This window comes from Dendrobates tinctorius, unplaced genomic scaffold (assembly GCF_039654945.1).
Source record: "Dendrobates tinctorius isolate UK_male_01 unplaced genomic scaffold, ASM3965494v1 ptg000240l, whole genome shotgun sequence".
NCBI lineage: Eukaryota > Metazoa > Chordata > Amphibia > Anura > Dendrobatidae > Dendrobates > Dendrobates tinctorius.
The window spans coordinates 9,019,207-9,036,631 of record NW_027361907.1 but is presented as its reverse complement, the minus strand read 5'-3'; the positions used below and the strand labels follow the sequence as shown (position 1 = coordinate 9,036,631).

General features: G+C 48.7%; 1 protein-coding gene across 3 annotated transcripts in view; it reads right to left on the bottom strand.

Moving 5' to 3' along the window:
- The window catches only part of MCF2L (MCF.2 cell line derived transforming sequence like), a 309,764-nt gene extending 301,604 nt beyond the window's left edge, over window positions 1-8,160 (bottom strand). Inside the window, exon 1 of one of the 3 annotated variants that reach the window (XM_073556853.1) lies at window positions 7,881-8,160. The gene's annotated coding sequence lies outside the window, so the exon portion shown is untranslated. The remainder of the gene's footprint in view (window positions 1-7,880) is intronic. The other 2 variants (XM_073556852.1, XM_073556854.1) reach the window with 2 other exon arrangements.
- Window positions 8,161-17,425: the final 9,265 nt, after the last annotated feature.

Here is a 17,425-nt window from a genome sequence, read left to right as displayed (position 1 = left end):
TTGTGCTGCTGAGTAATGTCAATCACAAGGGTTGCCTGCTGCACCAATGGCTCTGAGCAGTAAGAGAAATGGATAAATTTGCCCTTTACTGCATTAAATTGTGCAATAAGAAGCAGCAATAAGTTCTGGCTTACAGGTTCGGTAATCAATTACACAGCAATTCCCTAAATGTCAACATTTTCAAGCCCCACTATCTGTAGTGTAAAAACAAAAGGGAACCAGAATCTGCAGGACATTTCCATCAGCGTCGTCCTCACAGCCAGGCCTCACGGTGGAGATCCAATCTGTTCTGAATGGCCATCTGGGCACATTTCTGATGCGGATCTACACGGAAACATAGTGACTTAGTAGCCGAATGTCATAGGTGTCCGAAAAGATCAATGGGATTAACTCCTTCCAATGCACTCAGGCCGCTGCCACCAGAGCAGTTATAAGGATGTCTCACGGGGTCTCAAGGAGGATTGGGTGGGCAGTAGAGGAGTAAAGGGGATCTGAATTTCCCGGGGGGGGGGGGGTCACCCGTTCTAACTGTAATTGAGAGACACTATCTTGAAGTACATATTCAGAAAAATGATTATAATCTTATTAAACTGCGTTAGATTAACTGAATGTGAATAAAAAACTAAACAATGTAACATGTATAAGGCCGCTCAGTATAGGAACCCGGGTCCCCCGATAGTTGCTGAATAGTGGTCTGTACTGTGACGTGTCTGATCTGACATTAGTTACCGGCACATATAATACACTCTCTCATTCCTGTGGTATTTATGTCCCTGACTCTCAGACGCAGCAGACACCTGATAACACTTTCTAACAGGTGCGAATAGGAGACATTTTCACTCTGTGAACATCCCCAGCAGCAGCAGCGTCCTGTACGGCGGAGCTAAAGAGGAAAGTGTTGCAAACTAGAGTGTGAAAACTTAGCGACACCATCAAATAGTGTAATCTTATTATAATTCCCCTCTCCCACCTAATTTTACACAGGGCATGGAGACATGCAAGGAACAACTGTACAGAGGCGGCCGCACCACCCTCCGACAAGTCTTCTGCACGGCTCCTATTCTGAGCACCATCTGCAACTATCCCCCCCGATCGGACCCCCCAATGCGCTCCATGCATCTCTCATACCCAATGTCAGAGGGGCAGAGAATGGACTTACAGTAGCACTACGGATACACCTGGACTTCCCGTAGTGTGAGTGAAGGCTGTGACGCCACCTGTTACATGACGGCAAGGCCATAATGGAATCCAACCTGAAATCACACATGATCTGCGGGAAAGGCAAGGGTGCAGCGACAGAGAAAAGATCCATAAATGTGAACGGAGCAGAGAAAATCCCATTCACGACTGTCATTGGATATTAAGACAAAGGGGAAGATATACTATAGAAAATGAAGCAGAATTCTGGTCTCCATGCTGTGCCCCGTACTTAATAATGGTTTTCATTCACACGCTGTGGAGAATGTCTGCAGCTCAGGCCGACCATGACTGTGTGACCGATAGCTGTGTCTATCATATCATTTACGGTATATAGCAAATGTCACCACGGAATTCACACTTTGCAATGTAAAGAGGGAAGTATATAGAAAATCGATGCAGCAGGGACCCCCGCCCATACAGAATATGCCGTATACCCTGTAGGACTCAGATCAATGGAAACGATGATCAGTCTCAAAACAAATCTGCAGCCTGGGAATTTTACCCATATAAATATGCTGCAGGACTTATTTTACTGCTAATTGCTGTAGCTTGGGAGTTATGTGCTCCTCAGCATGCTCATGGGAAAAATACATGGGTTTTTGGTGAGTAGCACAGCCGTGGCACCTGAATGTATTTTTACATTACATGGGTACACAATGGAGCAAAGTTACTAACACTGTCATTCCAAAAAGGGTTATTCGCAGAAAAACCAGTTCTCTCTTACCAATCCTAGTGGTCGGACCTCCAGTGATTCTGAGAATGGGCAGTGGTGCACTTCCGCTCTATTGTTTGACTATGGGTCTATTGAGTGCAACGCTCGGCTGTTTCCAGCAGTCCAATAGTTAATAAATGCAGCGGACCATATGCACCCCTGCCCCATTCAAGAAGGGGCTGCCGAGCCATGTTCTCCTGGTTCCTGGGACTGCAGAGCCATGTTCTCATGGTTCCTGGGACTGCAGAGCCATGTTCTCATGGTTCCTGGAGCTGCAGAGCCATGTTCTCATGGTTCCTGGAGCTGCAGAGCCATGTTCTCATGGTTCCTGGAGCTGCAGAGCCATGTTCTCATGGTTCCTGGAGCTGCAGAGCCATGTTCTCATGGTTCCTGGAGCTGCAGAGCCATGTTCTCATGGTTCCTGGAGCTGCAGAGCCATTTTCTCATGGTTCCTGGGGCTGCAGAGCCATGTTCCCATGGTCATGGTTCCTGGAGCTGCAGAGCCATGTTCTCATGGTTCCAGGAGCTGCAGAGCCATGTTCTCATGGTTCCTGGAGCTGCAGAGCCATGTTCTCATGGTTCCTGGGGCAGCAGAGCCATGTTCTCATGGTTCCTGGGGCAGCAGAGTCATGTTCTCAGGGTTCCTGGGGCTTCCAAGCCATGTTCCCAGGGTTCCTGGGGCCGCAGAGCCATGTTCCCAGGGTTCCTGGGACAGCAGAGCCATGTTCTCAGCACATGGTAGGGATCTGATCAGTGTTATAAGCAGGGGCTGGCACAGTATGGCACATGGTACGGATCTGATCAGTGATATAAGCAGGGGTTGGCACAGCATGGCACATGGTAGGGATCTGATCACTGATATAAGCAGTGGCTGGCACAGCATAGCACATGGTAGGGATCTGATCACTGATATAAGTAGAGGCTGGAACATGGTAGGGATCTGATCAGTGATATAAGCAAGGGCTGGCACAGCATGGCACATGGTAGGGATCTGATCACTGATATAAGCAGAGGCTGGAACATGGTAGGGATCTGATCAGTGATATAAGCAAGGGCTGGCACAGCATGGCACATGGTAGGGATCTGATCAGTGTTATAAGCAGGGGCTGGCACAGCATGGCACATGGTAGGGATCTGATCAGTGTTATAAGCAGGGGCTGGCACAGCAAGGCACATGGTAGGGATCTGATCAGTGATATAAGCAGGGGCTGGCACAGCATGGCACATGGTAGGGATCTGATCAGTGTTATAAGCAGTGGCTGGCACAGCATGGCACATGGTAGGGATCTGATCAGTGATATAAGCAGGGGCTGGCACAGCATGGCACATGGTAGGGATCTGATCACTGATATAAGCAGAGGCTGGAACATGGTAGGGATCTGATCAGTGATATAAGCAGGGGCTGGCATAGCATGGCACATGGTAGGGATCTGATCAGTGATATAAGCAGAGGCTGGCACAGCATGGCACATGGTAGGGATCTGATCAGTGATATAAGCAGGGGCTGGCACAGCATGGCACATGGTAGGGATCTGATCACTGATATAAGCAGAGGCTGGCACATGGTAGGGATCTGATCAGTGTTATAAGCAGAGGCTGGCACAGCATGGCACATGGTAGGGATCTGATCAGTGATATAAGCAGAGGCTGGCACAGCATGGCACATGGTAGGGATCTGATCAGTGATATAAGCAGAGGCTGGCACATGGTAGGGATCTGATCAGTGATATAAGCAGGGGCTGGCACACGGTAGGGATCTGATCAGTGATATAAGCAGAGGCTGGCACAGCATGGCACATGGTAGGGATCTGATCAGTGTTATAAGCAGAGGCTGGCACAGCATGGCACATGGTAGGGATCTGATCACTGATATAAGCAGAGGCTGGCACAGCATGGCACATGGTAGGGATCTGATCAGTGTTATAAGCAGAGGCTGGCACAGCATGGCACATGGTAGGGATCTGATCAGTGATATAAGCAGAGGCTGGCACAGCATGGCACATAGTAAGGATCATCAGTGTTATAAGCAGAGGCTAGCACAGCATGGCACATGGTAGGGATCTGATCAGTGATATAAGCAGAGGCTGGCACATGGTAGGGATCTGATCACTGATATAAGCAGAGGCTGGCACATGGTAGGGATCTGATCACTGATATAAGCAGAGGTTGGCACAGCATGGCACATGGTAGGGATCTGATCAGTGTTATAAGCAGAGGCTGGCACATGGTAGGGATCTGATCAGTGATATAAGCAGAGGCTGCCACAGCATGGCACATGGTAGGGATCTGATCAGTGATATAAGCAAAGGCTGGCACAGCATGGCTCATAGTAGGGATCTGATCAGTGATATAAGCCGGGGCTGGCACAGCATGGCACATGGTAGGGATCTGATAAATAAGCAGAGGCTGGCACAGCATGGCACATGGTTGGGATCTGATCAGTGATATAAGCAGAGGCTGGCACAGCATGGCTCATAGTAGGGATCTGATCAGTGATATAAGCAGAGGCTGCCACAGCATGGCACATGGTAGGGATCTGACCAGTGATATAAGCAGAGGCTGGCACAGCATGGCTCATAGTAGGGATCTGATCAGTGATATAAGCAGGGGCTGGCACAGCATGGCACATGGTAGGGATCTGTCAAATGATATAATCAGGGGCTGGCACAGAATGGCACATGGTAGGGATCTGATAAATGATATAAGCAGAGGCTGGCACAGCATGGCACATTGTTGGGATCTGATCAGTGATATAAGCAGAGGCTGGCACAGCATGGCTCATAGTAGGGATCTGATCAGTGATATAAGCAGAGGCTGGCACAGCATGGCACATGGTAGGGATCTGATCATTGATATAAACAGAGGCTCGCACAGCATGGCACATGGTAGGGATTTGATCAGTGATATAAGCAGAGGCTGGCACAGCATGGCACATGGTAGGGATCTGATCAGTGATATAAGCAGAGGCTGGCACAGCATGGCACATGGTAGGGATCTGATCAGTGATATAAGCAGAGGCTGGCACAGCATGGCACATGGTAGGGATCTGATCAGTGATATAAGCAGGGGCTGGCACAGCATGGCACATGGTAGGGATCTGATAAATGATATAAGCATGGGCTGGCACAGCATGGCACATGGTAGGGATTCGAGCAGTGATATAAGCAGAGGCTGGCACAGCATGGCACATGGTAGGGATCTGATAAATGATATAAGCAGGGGGTGGCACAGCATGGCACATAGTAGGGATCTGATAAATGATATAAACAGGGGCTGGCACAGCGTGGCACATGGTAGGGATCTGATCACTGATATAAGCAGAGGCTGGCATAGCATGGCACATGGTAGGGATCTGATCACTGATATAAGCAGAGGCTGGCACAGCATGGCACATGGTAGGGATCTGATAAATGATATAAGCAGGGGCTGGCACAGCATGGCACATGGTAGGGATCTGATAAATGATATAAACGGGCTGGCACAGCGTGGCACATGGTAGGGATCTTATAAATTATATAAGCAGGGGCTGGCACGGCATGGCACATGGTAGGGATCTGATCAGTGATATAAGCAGGCGCTGGCACAGCATGGCACATGGTAGGGATCTGATCAGTGATATAAGCAGGGGCTGGCACAGCATGGCACATGGTAGGGATCTGACCAGTGATGTAAGCAGAGGCTGGAACATGGTAGGGATCTGATCAGTGATGTAAGCAGGGGCTGGCACAGCATGGCACATGGTAGGGATCTGATCACTGATATAAGCAGAGGCTGGCACAGCATGGCACATGGTAGGGATCTGATCAGTGATATAAGCAGGGGCTGGCACAGCATGGCTCATAGTAGGGATCTGATCACTGATATAAGCAGAGGCTGGCACAGCATGGCACATGGTAGGGATCTGATCAGTGATATAAGCAGAGGCTGGCACAGCATGGCACATGGTAGGGATCTGATCAGTGTTATAAGCAGGGGCTGGCACAGCATGGCACATGGTAGGGATCTGATCAGTGATATAAGCAGGGGCTGGCACAGCATGGCACATGGTAGGGATCTGATCAGTGATATAAGCAGGGGCTGGCACAGCATGGCACATGGTAGGGATCTGATCAGTGTTATAAGCAGGGGCTGGCACAGCATGGCACATGGTAGGGATCTGATCAGTGATATAAGCAGAGGCTGGCACATGGTAGGGATCTGATCAGTGTTATAAGCAGGGGCTGGCACAGCATGGCACATGGTAGGGATCTGATCACTGATATAAGCAGAGACTGGCACAGCATGGCACATGGTAGGGATCTGATCAGTGATATAAGCAGGGGCTGGCACAGCATGGCACATGGTAGGGATCTGATCAGTGATATAAGCAGGGGCTGGCACAGCATGGCACATGGTAGGGATCTGATCAGTGATATAAGCAGGGGCTGGCACAGCATGGCACATGGTAGGGATCTGATCAGTGTTATAAGCAGGGGCTGGCACAGCATGGCACATGGTAGGGATCTGATCAGTGATATAAGCAGAGGCTGGCACATGGTAGGGATCTGATCAGTGTTATAAGCAGGGGCTGGCACGGCATGGCACATGGTAGGGATCTGATCACTGATATAAGCAGAGACTGGCACAGCATGGCACATGGTAGGGATCTGATCAGTGATATAAGCAGGGGCTGGCACAGCATGGCACATAGTAGGGATCTGATCAGTGTTATAAGCAGGGGCTGGCACGGCATGGCACATGGTAGGGATCTGATCAGTGATATAAGCGGGGGCTGGCACAGCATGGCACATGGTGGGGATCTGATCAGTGATATAAGCAGGGGCTGGCACAGCATGGCACATGGTAGGGATCTGATCAGTGATATAAGCAGGGGCTGGCACAGCATGGCACATGGTAGGGATCTGATCAGTGATATAAGCAGGGGCTGGCACAGCATGGCACATAGTAGGGATCTGATCAGTGTTATAAGCAGGGGCTGGCACGGCATGACACATGGTAGGGATCTGATCAGTGATATAAGCGGGGGCTGGCACAGCATGGCACATGGTGGGGATCTGATCAGTGATATAAGCAGGGGCTGGCACAGCATGGCACATGGTAGGGATCTGATCAGTGATATAAGCAGGGGCTGGCACAGCATGGCACATGGTAGGGATCTGATCAGTGATATAAGCAGGGGCTGGCACAGCATGGCACATGGTAGGGATCTGATCAGTGATATAAGCAGGGGCTGGCACGGCATGGCACATGGTAGGGATCTGATCAGTGATATAAGCAGGGGCTGGCACGGCATGGCACATGGTAGGGATCTGATCAGTGATATAAGCAGGGGCTGGCACTGCATGGCACATAGTAGGGATCTGATCAGTGATATAAGCAGGGGCTGGCACAGCATGGCACATGGTAGGGATCTGATCAGTGATATAAGCAGGGGCTGGCACAGCATGGCACATGGTAGGGATCTGATCAGTGATATAAGCAGGGGCTGGCACAGCATGGCACATGGTAGGGATCTGATCAGTGATATAAGCAGGGGCTGGCACAGCATGGCACATGGTAGGGATCTGATCAGTGATATAAGCAGGGGCTGGCACAGCATGGCACATGGTAGGGATCTGATCAGTGATATAAGCAGGGGCTGGCACAGCATGGCACATGGTAGGGATCTGATCAGTGATATAAGCAGGGGCTGGCACAGCATGGCACATGGTAGGGATCTGATCAGTGATATAAGCAGGGGCTGGCACAGCATGGCACATGGTAGGGATCTGATCAGTGATATAAGCAGGGGCTGGCACAGCATGGCACATGGTAGGGATCAGATACTGGGATAATCTGCAGGTGCTCTGACTGCTGGACAATGAGAGCGGCTCCTCCCTCAGGATCCACTATCTGCTGTGTATACAACACCGCCGACCTATAAAGTTTCCCGTGCAGGTGCCATGTTCCCTGACAGCCAGTCACTCACCTCTCACAGGAGCGCTCCACTGTGGCGGCTCTGCAGCTCGTCCTCTGCTATCCTTCCCCTTCCCGAACAAACGTGCCCTGCTCCTGGCTGCACAAGCCGGCTCCCTGCCCAGGCTGCCCGGCCATACACAGGCTGGAGGTGTGGACAGGGGAGAGGAGGCAGCTCAGGATGAGCGCTGCGGTCCTGCGGACGGGAGGGGAGCCGCAGTGACCCGTGGGTGACACCTCGCGGCAGCCTCTGGAACAGCGCCGACTGAAGTGGAAGGTTTCCTGTGATAGCGCTACTGGACAGTGACCGCTGTGGTCGCGGGGGGCTGCAGGCAGCGGACGGAGGGTCTACGCCTCAGGCTGGTTTCACATTAGCGCTTTTGTGCGCAGCGCATCGTGCGCACCCGTGCGCATGCGCACTGCGCACCTATACTTAACATGACGTGCGCATGGTCTTGCGCATACTTGCGTTTTCGTGCGCATGCGTTTTTTTGTCTTTTGCGCCAGGCGCGCCAGACGCAACATGTTGCATTTTTGGTTCCGCCCTGTCTCGTCAAAAAAACGCATGCGCACGCTTGCGCACGGAATGCGCAAAAACACCACATTGGAGCCTATGGGAACGCATGCGTGCGCATGGTCTTGCGCACGCTTGCGTTTTTTTGCGCATGCGTTTTTGAGTTAAACAAGTCTAGAATGTTCTCTAGACAATGGAAAAAACGTCACACTTAAAAACGCATGTGCATAAAAAACGCAAACGCATGCAAAAACGCATGTAAAACGCAAACAACGCTGCGTTTTTTTTTACACATCAGCGTGCGCATGACGTTAAAAAAACGCGCGTTTGTTTTGCGTTTTTCTTTGCGTTTTTTATGCGCCCGATGCGCTGCGCAAAAAAACGCTAATGTGAAACTAGCCTCAGCTGCACATTGCATGCATATTTACTTATATGTATATCTTACATTATAGACGAATGAAGTCACATTTAGGGGAGATTTATTAAAAGAAAATAAGGTGCACATTGCGCCCAATCAGGAAACTGCTTTCATTTTTCAAAAAAGCTCAGACAGATGTAAACAAATTGGTTGCTATGGGCAACTACTGCAATTTTTGTTGCATCTGTTTTGATATACATCCCTCAACAATGAAATTGCAGCACCAGGAAGGAAAGTCATGCAATTGTGAAATCAGAAGGTCTATATATGTGTTAATGATATGCAAACGAGGAAGAAAAATAAAAACAAAATATTCAAAACATCTTAATTTATTCAGTAAGGAGTATGAGCGCCACATGCAGAAATACACCCCTTTACACACCTTGGCTGCTATCCAGAGGTGTATATAGGGTGGGCAGAAGGGGCATCGTCGGGCCACCTGATGGGTTGGTCCAAGGTGTCTCACCGGCAGCTGCATTTTGCCACCCTCCGGATTGAGAGGGTGGCAGTCAGTCTCAAATTGACAGCCAACTCAGAGAAGGTGCAGTGCGCCGCCTCCCAGCGATCAATTGAAAGACAATAAGCTCTGACCGCCAGGTCATGTGATCACGTTGCTGATGTCATTCGCCGGTGCATACAACGATGGTGGTAAGTGCTCCATTGGAGCTCAAGACACCGCAGGTTTATTGTAAAGGGGGGAATAAGATTTGAGGTCATAGTTTGGGGGGGAAGAAATAAGATTTGAGGACAAAGTTTGGGTAACGAGGAAGGGATGTGTACAGGCACAATATGGGGAGGGGAAAGCAGGAAAAATTTGAAGACACAGCATGAGGAGCAGGAGGGGAGACAATCGGGCATGTATGATGAAACAGTATCAGGGGAATGGATGCAAACACAGTATGAGGAGTGAGTGTGGAATATATCCAAACACAGAATAGGGAGTAAGGGAGTCAATGGGTGCTGACACCGTATGGTCATTGGGCGGATGGGTGTGAATGCAGTATGAGGAGCGAGAGGAAGAATATATGCTGACTCAGCATGGAGAACAAGGTGATGAGATGGGTGCAAACATGGTGAGGAATCAGTATGGAGAGCAAGGGGGTAAATATGTTAGGAGACCGTATGATTAGCAGGTTGGATGTGAGAGGAGACAATATGAGGAGGGAGGGGGAAATGTGTGAGGAGACTATTGAGGGGAATAGTGTGATAAGACAGTATGGGGGTAGAAAATCATGAGTGGGCGCATAGTAAAGACTCAGTAGTGGGGGTATCATGGAGAGACAGTAAGCCACAGAGGAGGAATGTGAGGAGGGGGCAAAGTATAAAATCTGGGTCCTATAGGGGGCCCGGTATGGAAAATAGGCAGCAGTGTGCAGGGCATGTACCATTAGAGGTACAGTGTGTATGTGGCGCCCCTGAGGCTCAGTCGCCACAGAGGTACTGCACATTCTCCTAAGGTGTAGTGCCCCACCACCTAGGTAAGTTGGGAACTCCGTTCCACACTCCAACACCTGCACCCACACACAGGATAATTCATCAATGGACCAGATTGCGGCTCCATGCTTAGAGGATAGCAGAGCACCTTTCGTGGGTCCTTGCTTCGTAACATGAGATGTGCTGGGAGGTGGGTGGAGTTGAGATATATAAAAGGTTGGGAAGGTTTAGAATGACAGGTGAGTCTGACGGGAGGTCAGGCGGGAGAAGGACAGTCAGTCAGAAGAGACTGAGGATGGGTCCGAGAGAGAGAGAGGAAGGAGTGCTGCAGCTGCCTCAGTGATCTGAGCCAGCTGGCACGGGAAAGGAACAGAAGGAGAAAGACGTAGAACTGCAACCTAAGCTTCCATAAGAGAGAGAAGGAACAGCGCGGAACGAAGGAGTAGGAGAACAGAGAGGAGTTGTGGATTGGAAGAGGAACCCTGCCTATAGGTTCTCAGCGCAAGGCCGGGGCCCGGTCCCCGAGGTTGTATGGACACTTATGGTTCTGCAGCAGACACCGGTGGAGTAGTTGGCTGTAAATGCATTACTCCCATCCAAGACTTGGGGCACAACAGCATCTGTATAGAGAGCCAGGACTCAGGATAAAAGGAGTCCCCGAAGTAGGCTACAGCTGTCTGCCGTACAAGGAGAGTTGTTAGGAACATCTGACAGGAGGAACTTCAGAGTACCACGGTACTGGAGCTCTTCACACTACAAGGCGCAATAGAGGAGTCGTTCAGGAGAGGTACATGTTGGCGGGGTGTTGGAGAGGAGAACCCTGACTTGCCCGGGAGGTTGATTGAGTCTCTGCCCTGGAGGACACGGCACGGAGGCAGGCACCAGTGTGTACCACGATCTGTGAGTAAAGCTATGCTTACCCACCTATCCACTTTCTCTTTCCCCATGTGCTGACTTCTCCCGTCTGTGCTCTCTTCTTTGACTTGTCTACCCCCATGTGCTATCCCCCTTGTCTCCTGTCTCTCTACTTCCTGTGTTCTCCCCTCATGTGCTGTCCCGTTTGAGCTGTCTCTCACCCTTGTGCGCTTTCTCTCTCCCCTTCTGCTGTCTTCTCCTCTCATGTCATCTCTTCTTTGACCTGTGTTCCCCATGTGCTCTCCCCCTTGTCTGCTCACTCTCTCCACCACTGTACTGTCTTCTTCCTTCATGTGTTCTCTTGTTTGAGCTGTCTCCCCCCTGTGTGTCCTCTATCCTATGTGTACTCACCCCTCCCCCTGGGTTAAAATGAAAGCAAAGTAGGTAAAGGTAACATTTTATTAGGCGCAGTAAATCAGACCGCCGCCATCTTTGTGCAGACAGATAGCGGCGGTCACATTAAAACTGCGCATGCGCTCCTCCTGTACAAAGATGGCGGCAGTCAGTGAATCATTCGGCTGATCCGGCGTGTTCGTGACTGTTTGTGGCGCCCGGGGCGGTCGAAAAATTTGCCTCCCCTTTGGTCGTTGATAATCCGGAAGCATCCAAAGAGTCCACACTACACTCAAAGATCTAATTTTTAGTCTGCTACTAACTCTGCTGTTATTATTTCTAGACTTTCATCTTCTTGCAGTTCTCTATATATATGTATGTATTAGCTTGATGATGCTGGATGAAGACCTAATGGCTTTTTTAATAATAATTTTTAATAATGTGACAGACCTTACATATTGGATTATATAGAGCCCTGTTTTTTATTACATACCGTCCTGTCTTGTTAGCTGTATAATGCAATGATGGCTGATGGAGCATGGGAAAGCTTCCTTTCTAATGGAGGAGCTGATGGACTGGTAGTTTGGTCACCGGCTCTTCAATCAGCAGTCATTTTATATCTAAAAAGAGAGGGGACTATGTAATAAAAGAGGGCGCTGTAAATAACAAAATTAACAAGAATACACTATGCAAGAGACAGCACTATACATAACAGCAGAGGAAGCTATATAATAAGGGACGGCATCATATATAACTAGAGAGGATGGTGCGTAATAAGGGATGGTGTTATACATAATAAAAGAGGAAACTATGTAAGTAAGGATGGTGTTATACAGAATTAGTGAGTACACTATATACTAAGGGACTGTGTTAGACATAGTGAGTACACTATATACTAAGGGACTGTGTTAGACATAATAAACGATAATGTCTTCCTCCACCTCCCCCTGTTCCTAAGGCCATAAGTCCCCCTTCCTCCCATCCCAATCCCCCACACCCCTCATTGTCCTCCTCCCCTCACATCCCATTATTGTCCTCTCCCCACCCCATCATTGCCCTCTTCACCACCTCCATCATTTTCTTCTCCCCACCACTATCTTTGCTTTCTCCCCCACCACTCCCATCATTGCCCATTCCACCACCTCCATCATTTCCTCCTCCTCCACCACCCCCATTTATTGCCCTTTCCACCACCACCGTCATTGCATTCTCCCCCACCACCCCATCTTCATTTATTTTTCCCCCACCACCCCATCATTGCCCTCTCCATCACCACCATCATTGTCTTCTCCCCATCACCCCCACCCTTGCCTTCTCCCCCTCATTGCCTTCTCCTTCACCCTATCACTGCCTTCTCCCCATCACTCCCATCATTGCCTGCTCCATCACCCCATCATTGTCTTCTCCCCATCACTCCCATCATTGCCTGCTCCATCACCCCATCACTCCCATCATTGCCTGCTCCATCACCCCATCATTGTCTGCTCCATCACTCCCATCATTGCCTGCTCCATCACTCCCATCATTGCCTTCTCCTTCACCCCATCACCGCCTTCTCCCCATCACTCCCATCATTGCTTGCTCCTTCACTCCCATCATTGCCTTCTCTGCATCACCCCCATCATGGCCTTCTCCCATCTCCCCAGGCCCAGGCATTATGGCCTTCTCTCTCCCCATCACAGTCTTCTCATGTCCCCATCTCCTCCAGGGCCAGGCTAACCTACACACACACAGACAGACACACACACACAGACATACACACACACACAGACATACATACAGACACACACACACAAACATACACACACACACAGACAGACATACACACACACAGACATACATACAGACACACACACACAAACATACACACAGACAGACAGACATACACACAGACACCACCTCTCTCCTCTCACCTGTCCGCCGCATCGCCCGCGCTTCCTCGCTCACACAGCAGCGGCCGCTGAATGATGACGTCATTCAGCGGCGCTTCTGTGTCAAACAGGAAGCGCGGCCTCCGGGCAGGAAGCAGGACGGACCCTTGCAGCTCCGCTCCTGCTATTCCCGCTTGCAGGCAGCGGAGCTGCTGTGATTGCTCCCTGCCCGCCGCTGCACTGCACTGTGCCTCACTGCCTCCGCGCTTCTCCCACAGAGAGAAATTGCTGCTGCTGCTGCGCCGCCCCCACACATGTGCCGCCTGGGGCGGACCGCCCCCCCCCGCCCACCTCACGCTACGCCACTGGGTGCATAGGGTGGGGATTTTTTATTCAAGAAGCAGCTGTGTACATACAAGTGCTTGTCACGAAGTTAGAATATCAAAAAGTTACATTTATTTCAGTTCTTCAATACAAAAAGTGAAACTCATATATTATATAGTCATTACAAACAGTGATCTATTTCAAGTGTTTCATGTTGGTGTTTTAAGGCTATGTGCACACGTAGTTTTTAGTCTCTGCGGATTTTGTAGAGAAAAATCCGCAGGACAAAGTGCTGCGGTTTTTCTGCGGTTTATCTGCGGATTATCTGCGTTTTTTCCGCAGTTTTGCCCTGCGGTTTTACACCTCATAATGGATGAGGTGTAAAACCGCAGCGTTTCTGCACCAAACAATTGACATGCTGCGGATTGTAAACCGCAGCAAAACCGCGCGGAAAAATCCGCAGCATGTGCACAGCTTTTTTTTATTTCCATAGGAAATAAAGGTACTGTACAACGCAGCAAAATCTGCAGCGTTTCTGCAGAGCCAAAACCGCTGCGGAAACGCAGCAGAATCCGCAGCGTGTGCACATACCCTAAGGCTGATTGAGTAAAGGAGTAGTTAGGGGTGTTTCCAAATACTTGCAGTCTTTACTTTCTTCGTTCAGTGAGTCTCTGATTAATTTGGATGCATAGTTGAATAAAGTCCTCTAAATTATCAAAGGTTTCAATCCTTGCAAGTACATCATTAATTAGCTCTGATAATCCTTGTCGAAATTGACTCGTCTGGGCAGCTAAATTCCATGTGGTGTCTGCCACCAAGAGGAGGAATTCGGAGGCATATTCAGCTACAGAGCGCCACTCTTGACATTGGTTATGCAATTTGGTTTCAGCTGTAGCATAACGATTTGGGTCATCAAACTCTTGATCCATAGCTGTGATGAAGGAAACTAAGTCATATAGGAGGTCAGAAATCTTTTACACATAAGGTGAGGCACATGCAAGAGCTTCATCTTTCAGGAAATTAATGATGAAAAGATCCTTTTTCCTATCTTTGGTAAATTGAGAAATTTGCATTTGGAAAAAGATATGACATTAAGATATCCATGATGATAATGATACCCACTGAAATTTGCGGTCAGCGGCATGGGTGTGTTTCATTCTGAGCCTGAGTTGTGCAAATCCAGAAGTTGCCTCTGCAACTTAACCCCTTCCTGACATGAGACGTACTATCCCGTCCATGGGACCCGGGCCCCTATGCCCATGGACGGGATAGTACGTCTAGCGCGATCAGCGGCGCCCACGTGGTGAGCGCCGCTGATCGCGGCCGGGTGTCAGCTGATTATCACAGCTGACACCGGGCACAATGTGTCAGGGGTGGTCACGGACCGCCCCCGACACGTTAACCCCTTGCACACCGCGATCAAACATGATCGCGGTGTACCGGGGGTTAAAGGGAAGCATCGGCAGGGAGGGGGCTCCCTCCGTGCTTCCCTGAGCCCCCCACGGCAGCGCAATGTGCAGTGCTGCTGCGGGGGGCTCCTTTCCTCCAGGCCCCCGAATCCAAGATGGCGACGGGGGCCTTCGGGGGCCTGAGGAAGCTGGCTTCCTCAGTGCCTGCAAAGCGCAGGCATGAGGAAGCCTTCTGCAGTGCCTGTGTCAGATCGCTGATCTGTCACAGTGATCTGTGATGTGACAGATCAGCGATCTGTCACAGGACAGTGATGTCCCACCTGGGACTATTTAATAAAGTAAAAAAAAAAATAAAAAAAAGTGTTAAAATAATAAAAAAAAAATCGCCAAATAAATTAGAAAAAAAAAAAAAATATTCCCCCAATAAATCCATTTTTTGGAAATAATTAAAAAAACAAACAATAAAAGTACACATATTAGGTATCGCCGAGTCCGTAATGACCCGCCCTATAAAACTGTCCCATTAGTTAACCCCTTTAGCAAACCCCTTAAAAAATAAAAATAAACGAAGCAAAAAATAATGATTTATTATCATACCGCCAAACAAAAAGTGTAATAACGCACGATCAAAAAAACGCATATAAATATCCATGGTACCGCTGAAAACGTCATCTTGTCCCACAAAAAACAAGCTGCCACACAGCATCATCAGCGAAAAAATAAAAAAGTTATAGCTCGCAGAATAAAGCGATACAAAAATAATTATTTTTTATATAAAATAGTTTTCATTGCATAAAACCGACAAAAACATAAAAAAATGACATAAATGAGGTATCGCTGTAACCGTACTGACCCGGAGAATAAAGCCGCTTTATCAATTTTACCGCACGCGGAACGGTGTAAACGCACCCCCCCAAAAGAAATTCATGAAACGCTGGTTTTTGTTCATTCTGTGTCCCAAAAATAGGAATAAAAAGCGATCAAAAAATGTCACGTGCCCGAAAATGGTACCAATAAAAACGTCAACTCGTCCCGCAAAAAATAAGACCTCACATGACTCGGTGGGTCAAAATACGGAAAAATTATAGCTCTCAATATGTGGTGATGCAAAAACTATTTTTACAATAAAAAGCGTCTTTTAGCGTGCGACAGCTGCCAAATATAAAAACCGCCATAAATAGTAAATCAAACCCCCCGTCATCACCCCCTTAGTTAGGGAAAAATAATAAAATTAAAAAAAAAGTATTTATCTCCATTTTCCCATTAGGGTTAGGGTTAGGGCTAGGGTTAGGGTTAGGGCTAGAGTTAGGGTTAGGGGTGTGTTGGGGTTAGGGTTGGAGTTATAATTGGGGGGTTTCCACTGTTTGGGCACATCAGGGGCTCTCCAAATGCAACATGGCGTCTGATCTCAATTCCAGCCAATTCTGAGTTGAAAAAGTCAAATGTTGCTCCTTCCCTTCCAAGCTCTGCCATGCGCCCAAACAGTGTTTTACCCCACATGTAGGGTATCAACCTACTCAGGACAAATTGCAAAACAATTTTTGGGGTCCAATTTCTCCTGTTACCCTTAGGAAAATAAAAAATTGGGGGCAAAAATATCATTTTTGTGGAAAAAAATGATTTTTTTATTTTCACGTCCGAGTGTTATAAACTTCTGTGAAGCACTTGGGGGTTCAAAGTGCTCACCACACATCTAGATAAGTTCCGTGGGGGGTCTAGTGTCCAAAATGGGGTCACTTGTGGGGAGTTTCAATAGTTTAGGTACATCAGGGGCTCTCCAAACGCACATGACACCCGCAGACCTTTCCATCAAAGTCTGCATTCCAAAACGTCACTACTTCCCTTCCGAGCCCCGACGTGTGCCCATACAGTAGTTTTCTCCCACATATGGGGTATCAGCATACTCAGGACAAATTGGACAACAACTTTTGGGGTCCAATTTCTCCTGGTACCCTTGGGAAAATAAAAAAATGGTGACTAAAAGATCATGTTTGTGGAAAAAATACGAATTTTTTATTTTCACGCCCGGGCGTTATAAACTTCTGTGAAGCACTGGGGGGTTCAAAGTGCTCACCACACATCTAGATAAGTTCCTTGGGGGGTCTAGTTTACAAAATGGTGTCATTTGTGGGGGGTTTCCACTGTTTAGGTACATTAGGGGCTCTCCAAAGGCAACGTGACACCCGCAGACAATTCCATCAAAGTCTGCATTCCAAAACGTCACTACTTCCCTTCCGAGCCCCGACGTGTGCCCATACAGTAGTTTTCTCCCACATATGGGGTATCAGCATACTCAGGACAAATTGGACAACAACTTTTGGGGTCCAATTTCTCCTGGTA